We start from the raw sequence: 7,368 nt of genomic DNA on the forward strand, positions 1-7,368 counted from the left end.
ATGTGAATCTTCCTGGCAGATTAAAACTGAGCACTTGCCCCGCATAAGGCAAAAATCCCGAGTTCGAGTCTGGGTCTGGCACACAGTTTTAATCTGCCAGGGAGTTTCATATCAGTGCACACTCCACTGCAGAGTGAAAATCTCATTCTAGAGTTACAGTATACGTAGGAGGGGGGGAGGGGGGGGGTGAGAGACCAGATATGTCCAATTTCCATCAAGCATATTTCCAAAATACATTACTTTGAGAAATCGGATGCCATACTGCAGGTAGCAGGTTCGAGAACCAAATTAATTCAATTTGACACCAGGTGGCATTGATTTCAAAGATCGAAAATATACCATCCTCATAGCTTTTACAATATACAAAATATTGTATATATCCCTTTCCACAATATACAAAGCATTGAAAACATCTCTTACCACATTACACCTGTAATTTATGATAGTGTCATGTCACCAATGAAAAAATAAAACATAGCACACATTATGAATAAAACGTGTCCTGCGACATAGTCAAAGACTGAAATTAGAATTACATTAATACCTTCAGCTGCTAACAGGTCTTGATATATATCAAGGGGGACAGGTGAAAATGTGTGTCCCAACCGGGACCCGAACTCTGGATCTCCTGCTTATGTGACAGATGCTCTATCCGTCTGAACCACCGAGGGCACAGACGGTAGCGCGACTGCAGGGACTATCTCGCGCACGGCTCCCGCGAGACCCACATTCACACCTTGTATGTCCACACACTACATTCATAGTGTCCCACTCCGACACAGACAGACACCATTTCCATATAAGTATATAGTCAAAGACTGTACAGAACATTAGGCACAGTGTCCAAATACTGTATTGAGAGAGAGAGAAATGTAAAGACCATCATTATAAAAGAAGATATGCATTTTTTAAATTATTTTTCAAACAAAACAAGCAACTGTCAACATATTGATACCACAGATGGTCCATGTTAAAACAAGCAAAACCTCATCATAAATAACAAACTTTCTAACCATTTTAGGATGGACTGGTTAGATAGAGAAAGGGGAGTGGGAGGGCTGAGGGGGACAGCTGAGGCAGATGAGATGGAAGTAGGATGTGTTTTGTGGGGGAGGGGGTGGGTGTGAGTAGAACAGGCGAGTGATGGTGGGGTGAGAGGAACGCAGGTTTTCAAGGAATTTTACATAATAAAATATTATTATTTTAAATGATATTAAAACATAATGAAAATTTCTTCTTTTTTCTATTAGACAACTTTCTAGGTACATACAAATTTTACCTACATGACATGCAGGGACAAAAGAACACTATGAACATATTTTGGTACATAGTACTTTACCAAGTACATAAATGCATTTTATCAATATGTCATGCAATCTGCAATAGTGTGCGTTTATCTATCTCTTTCTGCCAAAGATTGTGGCTGGAAGTTAATGTATAAATGTCTTTTAACTGTGCTGGTCTGCAACTTAACACATGATGTTTGCAGTAAGTAGCAATCTGTTGTTTCATTACGTGTTGACATTCCAGCCTGAAGTTTCCATTGTTTAACATTATTCAAATACATGGTATTTAAAGAATGAACATTATGTATGTGACCCATGTAAAGTAAGAAGGAATATACTCGTATTTAGGTTAGGAGTAATATTTAAAATGAATTAATAAGCTGAAACCTCTTGAACATTTTTACAAGTATATGAATGTCATTAGAACATACTTATGAGGTCGGAGGAGTGGAGCAGGAAATGTTGGGTAAACAATTTACCATTGCGTAACATATTCCAGATACGTAATATTTGCAATTATTTTGACTTGTGTGTCGTAGGATGGAAAGGGCGGCGGCGGTGGCGGGGTTCTTGGGAGGGGGGGGGTTTGAAAGTTTCACAAACAAATATAAAATAACAATGATAGACCACAGGTGTAATTAATATCCTTGAATAATTCATAAAATAAGAGGCAAATATTGCAAGTTACAAAAGCAGTTTGTTGAGTGTATTAAAATCATAGACCACAGGTGTAATTAATTCCATTGAAGAAATTCATAGAATAAAGGGGGCTGGTAAAACAAATTTTGCTGAAAGTGACTCATACATATGAAGCAAAAGGGCTCAACACACGTGACAGTACGTAACAGTGACTGCTGCTTGGGTAGTTTCTCTTCCAAACCACATACATATGAGCAGATCAGTTTTGTCTTTACCTGTGGTTACTCATACATCAGGTTCTTCGACTATGCACGGCTCTTTATAAAAAAGAATAGCTCGATGTAGTCATAGTTGAGCTGCTCACATCTGCTTTCATACCCCACAGCTATTTCGCTGCAATTAATATCTGTAGCTGTAGTCTTGCAGTGAAATAGTTTGTGCATTGGCTAAAATTGCGGGTTAATAAGATATACAGAAATACAAAATAAAAGTTAATTGAGTAATTTAATAACAAAGGTTCTATTCTAATGTCTGTAACTGATGTAGAGGGCAGAGACTTATGTTAAATAATGTTTATTCAAGAAGGGACATTTGAGATAAGTGGGAAGTTGTCCTACAATATTAAGTTAAAATACAGACAGAAAATACCCTTAGTAAATGTAGTAAAATTACGTTGGGTGCATTATGAGATGGTAGCGAAGTCGCAAAACTAAATTGCAATTGGAGATATGTGGAAACTAAGTCCATTTTGTAATCACAATACACAGAATATTCACCAGCTCAAAACAGTTCAGAGTTTGACACAATGATTTACAAATTATTTCATGTGAAATAAAAATTCGTACTCTGTCTATACTCTGTTCTGTAAATGAACTGGAAAAAATTAAAGTTCTACTCTGGAGTACATTCAGATCTCTTAAGAGCTAGACTAGACTCCCTTCAAAAGTTGGGGTATCGTAGTGCTAGTTCACCACCCAGAACCTGTTAGCCACACTACCGAATAAAGCACTATATCACAAGCAGATCTGCCTTCTACGATACCTCACATAAGTGCCCCTTCGAGATCTACCTGAAAAATGTCCTCTAAAGTTAGTCTCATACGGTAGCAGCTGTTCACAGTCCAGAATATATGTCTGAATCACACACATTACCACAGTCAATCTGCTGTCTTCCAGCACAAATGCAGAGGTGTCCCAGTTGTGTCCTTGAGCTTTTCACTCGATGAAAAGTCCCAGTCTCCTCTTGGCTCCCATAGTGTTCCGTTACTGTCCGGTTTTCTATCGGCTGAAGGCTGTTCCCACTGAAATGATGACATTCTTAAGCTCACAGACACAATCTGACTCAACATGACCACTTCCCTGCACTGAACTAATATAGACACAATCTGACTCAACATGACCACTTCCCTGCACTGAACTAATATATTATAACAATATTTAAACAAAAGAAATGTTATAAACATTTGGTCACCCTCAGACTACGTACAGTGATTGCAAGTGAAGGTTTGTTCATAAATAAATCACCCAGTAATCTTGCGCAAGTGTGCTCACATTAAGTGACAGTGAATTTTTGTTAAATTTTGTTTAAATGATTATTTTTGTATTTTCTTGACAATACGTGTCTTTTGGTCTTTTCAATTGTCGTGTCCACTAACTCATACGATGGACAAATTTTAAATTAGCATGCTTTTTTAAATTAGCATTTCCAGTCAACATTTAAATAAAGATAGTGGTAAAATAGTAAACTGTTCATTAAACAAAAACACAGGTGTTACAAAATATGATATACTGAATCTGTGTTCATTTGCTGTGTAAATGTGGAGAATACAATGTTCTGACAAACATTTGCATACTAAAAAAGATGTCATAAGTCAATATACAAAATAGATACAGGTGAGACACTTTCAGGGGGTGACATCTATCGTGCAGTGCAATTGTGAGAGAGATTATTGAAATAATATGAAGCATTTAAAAGTTGGATAATGTTACTGATATTTAAAGAAAATATTATTATAAAACTTTAAATCAACTCTTGTGGTGGCAAAGCTTCTGATATGGTAGAGTGGCGCATAGAAAATTCTTTTTATGTAGCAATGGAATTGCATTCTGTCATCCAGCATCAGATTCCCATTCCCATCAGACTGACAAAAACGTTGACCGAAGGTATTGTTTAGAGGCCAGTGACTGATGTTAAACTTATGCAGCTTGTGTAATTACATTTTCCGGTTACTGATAGAAGCAATCAATAAAGGAGATCTCAGGGATGCTGGAATAAAAGTTTGATAAAGTAAATGCCAATTGAACAACAGTAGCGTCCAATTGTGGCCACCAAACAAATTGTGAGCAACTCTCCTTTACTTCAGCCTGAAAAAGTTCTAAAATACAACATAATGAATTGAGATGTGACGTTAATGGAAGAGGAAGGTTTGTTTTTGATTCAAACACAGCTATTGTAATTAAATTAGTGTAATCACTTTACCAAAAGCTACAGATATGAGAGTGACACTTAAATTTTATGAAGCAGTTATTGAGAACAGATGAGAGAGAGAGAGAGAGAGAGAGAGAGAGAGAGAGAGAGAGAGAGAGAAGGAAGGGAGAAGAAGGCACTGCCAGCGCGCGCGAGAGCTCACAGCTCCTACTTTTGTATAGTCCACAGTAAATTATGGCAACTGCCTTCAACTTGCTTTACAGAGCAATATATAAACTTTTCTCTGGAACATTCTTCATGAGAACAGGGGGGGGGAAAAAAAAAAAAAAAAAAAAAAAAAAAAAAAAAAAAAAAAAAAATCCTCTATATTAAATCATGACCCTTTCTCCTTACTTTACAGATTTATTTATACACAGAAGTTTTATTCTTAATGTATTTTAGCCATAATGGGGCATATTCTACTAATTATTCCGAAAGCAACATTTCATTGCCCCGTTGAACACTCCTGCCCCCCCCCCCCCCTGCAAAAAAAAAAGAAATACAGAACAAGGGTTCAACTGTGGTAAGATTATTATAAATTGTGTTACAGAGGAGTAAATAAACATCATATTCCAATAGAATCATTAACAAAATACACTGTTCACTTGGCAGTTCTTTTAGAGAAAATGTTCGGTACGTACACTTTGTGTGCCTGTTTCATAAAGTTTGTTTAAATACATTTGTCTTTATAGAAAATATTCATCACACCTACTTTCTAAGTTTCTCCTTTTTTTATCTTTTGTCTTTTTTTACTGATTTTTTTTAATGAGAATCTTGCCTGTAACTACGAAACACGTGTGGCACTTCCAGTTGACATATCACAACACTTTCTCAATTTGGCATTCTCTGTGAGGAGGCGGCGGGCCCGTCGACTCGTGCGGTGACCTCTGGTAGCGATTCCAGGAAACCTGCTGCCCAGCTAGACGCCCATTGTAGCCGGAATGCATACGAACAGCTCTGACGGCTGGCCACGCCCCCACTTCTGCTTGCTCCATACACGTGACGTCTGGCTGCAGCATGCCGGTGCGAGGCTGCACGTCAGTATCTGACGCCGGCTGACTAATGTCTGTGGTGTCATAAAAAGGCGTGAGAGTCCAGAGCTAATGCCATCTGTCGACATTGGGATGTAACTTGTCACTTGGTGTAAGTGACATCACTCACTTGTGATGACAGTTACTTTTTGAAGGTGGATTTGATTGTATGTACTGTGCCGTGGAAGGTGTGCAACAATGAATGTATGCAGAGATTTTGTGTACACACTCGAGGAATGTGCGTAAAGTACAGCGAAATACGGAAGTTAAAAATTAAGCACTGCAAAGACGAAAACACCCTCATCTGTGATTATTAGCATACTGTTTATAATTGTTAACCACACCAATTGGTAACCACATCCTGTACTCGTATTCTAAATTTAGTAACACTCAGATATTTGCTTTTAGAAATGTTTTCCTGAGAGCACTAATTCTTCTGAAGTTTTAAAGTTGTTACTTTAGTTATCTGTAACAGTCATACAACAATGTTCTTTAAGTTTGATCAAAACATAAATTGCAAATAAAGCTGTGATCAGTTTAGTGCTCTGTGTTCTTATTCTTCAGTACTACCAAGCTAATGGCTGGTAAAAGTACTATTGCCTGATGTATTATGTGGCATTATACAGGGTAATCAAAGAGAAACTGGACTGGAAAATACTTGAGGCTAAAATGAAATGCATTGAGTAAGTTTGTGAAGAGAACATTCCAGAAATTGCCACTGTTGATGTGAAATGTTGTGAGAGTGTTACGACAAGATGCTTGTCTCGGGGCAGTTTTATTCTAGTTAGAGTATCCTATAGTAAAGGTCCGCAGATTAAAAGTAAATATTTTAATACAGTTTTGTTCTGTGAAAGACATGATTTCTGTATAGTATACTTAAATTGAAATAAGTGTTTTTGTGGTCCTTTCTGAGCTGACTGCAGTAAGCTTTACACCATGCAGCAATTATACAATTTTCAATTGCTTAGTTCAGGACATTTGCTATCACCCGGAATTCACCCTGAGGGAATGATATAAAATGTTGAAAGTAATGTATAGTGAGTAGTATTTTAGTGATTTATAGCTTGGCTAACTATTGAAATGTTATGGGTAAAATTGTTGAAGGTTTAACTTTACTAAGGATTTTGGGCAATGAAAGATATCCTCTCATTCCTGAAGAAGTCACCTTATTAGTGGGTCGGATTTCTACATCTTGAGGGACTGCAGCATCGGTGATAATCAGCACCTGCCAGTGAAGTGTTGAGTATGTGTGTTGGCTCCTAATGTAAGGATTAACTTGATCTGCTCTCGCTTCACATCATGTTTTATAGAACGGAGGGAAACCTGCCATATAAAAATGAGTAACACATCGGGTTTTTATAATGATATGAAAATTAGTGTTTTTAGTAAAGTAAAAAATGGTTTGTGTACCTTGTTTGGGTTGATACCTTACTCCTAGTGCATCAAGCTTAAAAAAATTTTAACCTGTACATCCAGTTGATTGTTTTAATATTAATTGGACTGTGTGCATTTTGTGAATTTTCTTGGTGTTGTTACTTTCCATAATTAAAGTATCAGTGTCCACTGAAATCATGTATAAAAGTGAAACTGTTAATGTTATAGGTCTGTAAGTCTATACACTGTACTGCCATCTTTACAATGACATTTTTGCATATTATCAGTTGTGGAAAAAAACACACAGTACACAATAGCAAAATGTCAGATTGGAATTCTTTCACACATTATTGTATTTTCCTTGTCTAATACTCCAAATTTAGCTAGGTTTGTAAGGACTCCAGTACGAGTTATGTGTATTTGTAACACCACCCAATGTAGTACTAAAGAACGCTACTTTTACTATATAGGAGTGTTCTGAACATCTCACTTCCTTAATCAGTTAAATTTGCAAATTACAAAAAAAAAAATATTTCAGACTCGAAAATCTGCCAGGAGCAAGGAATATTAGA

This window comes from Schistocerca gregaria, chromosome 11 (genome assembly GCF_023897955.1).
Source record: "Schistocerca gregaria isolate iqSchGreg1 chromosome 11, iqSchGreg1.2, whole genome shotgun sequence".
NCBI lineage: Eukaryota > Metazoa > Arthropoda > Insecta > Orthoptera > Acrididae > Schistocerca > Schistocerca gregaria.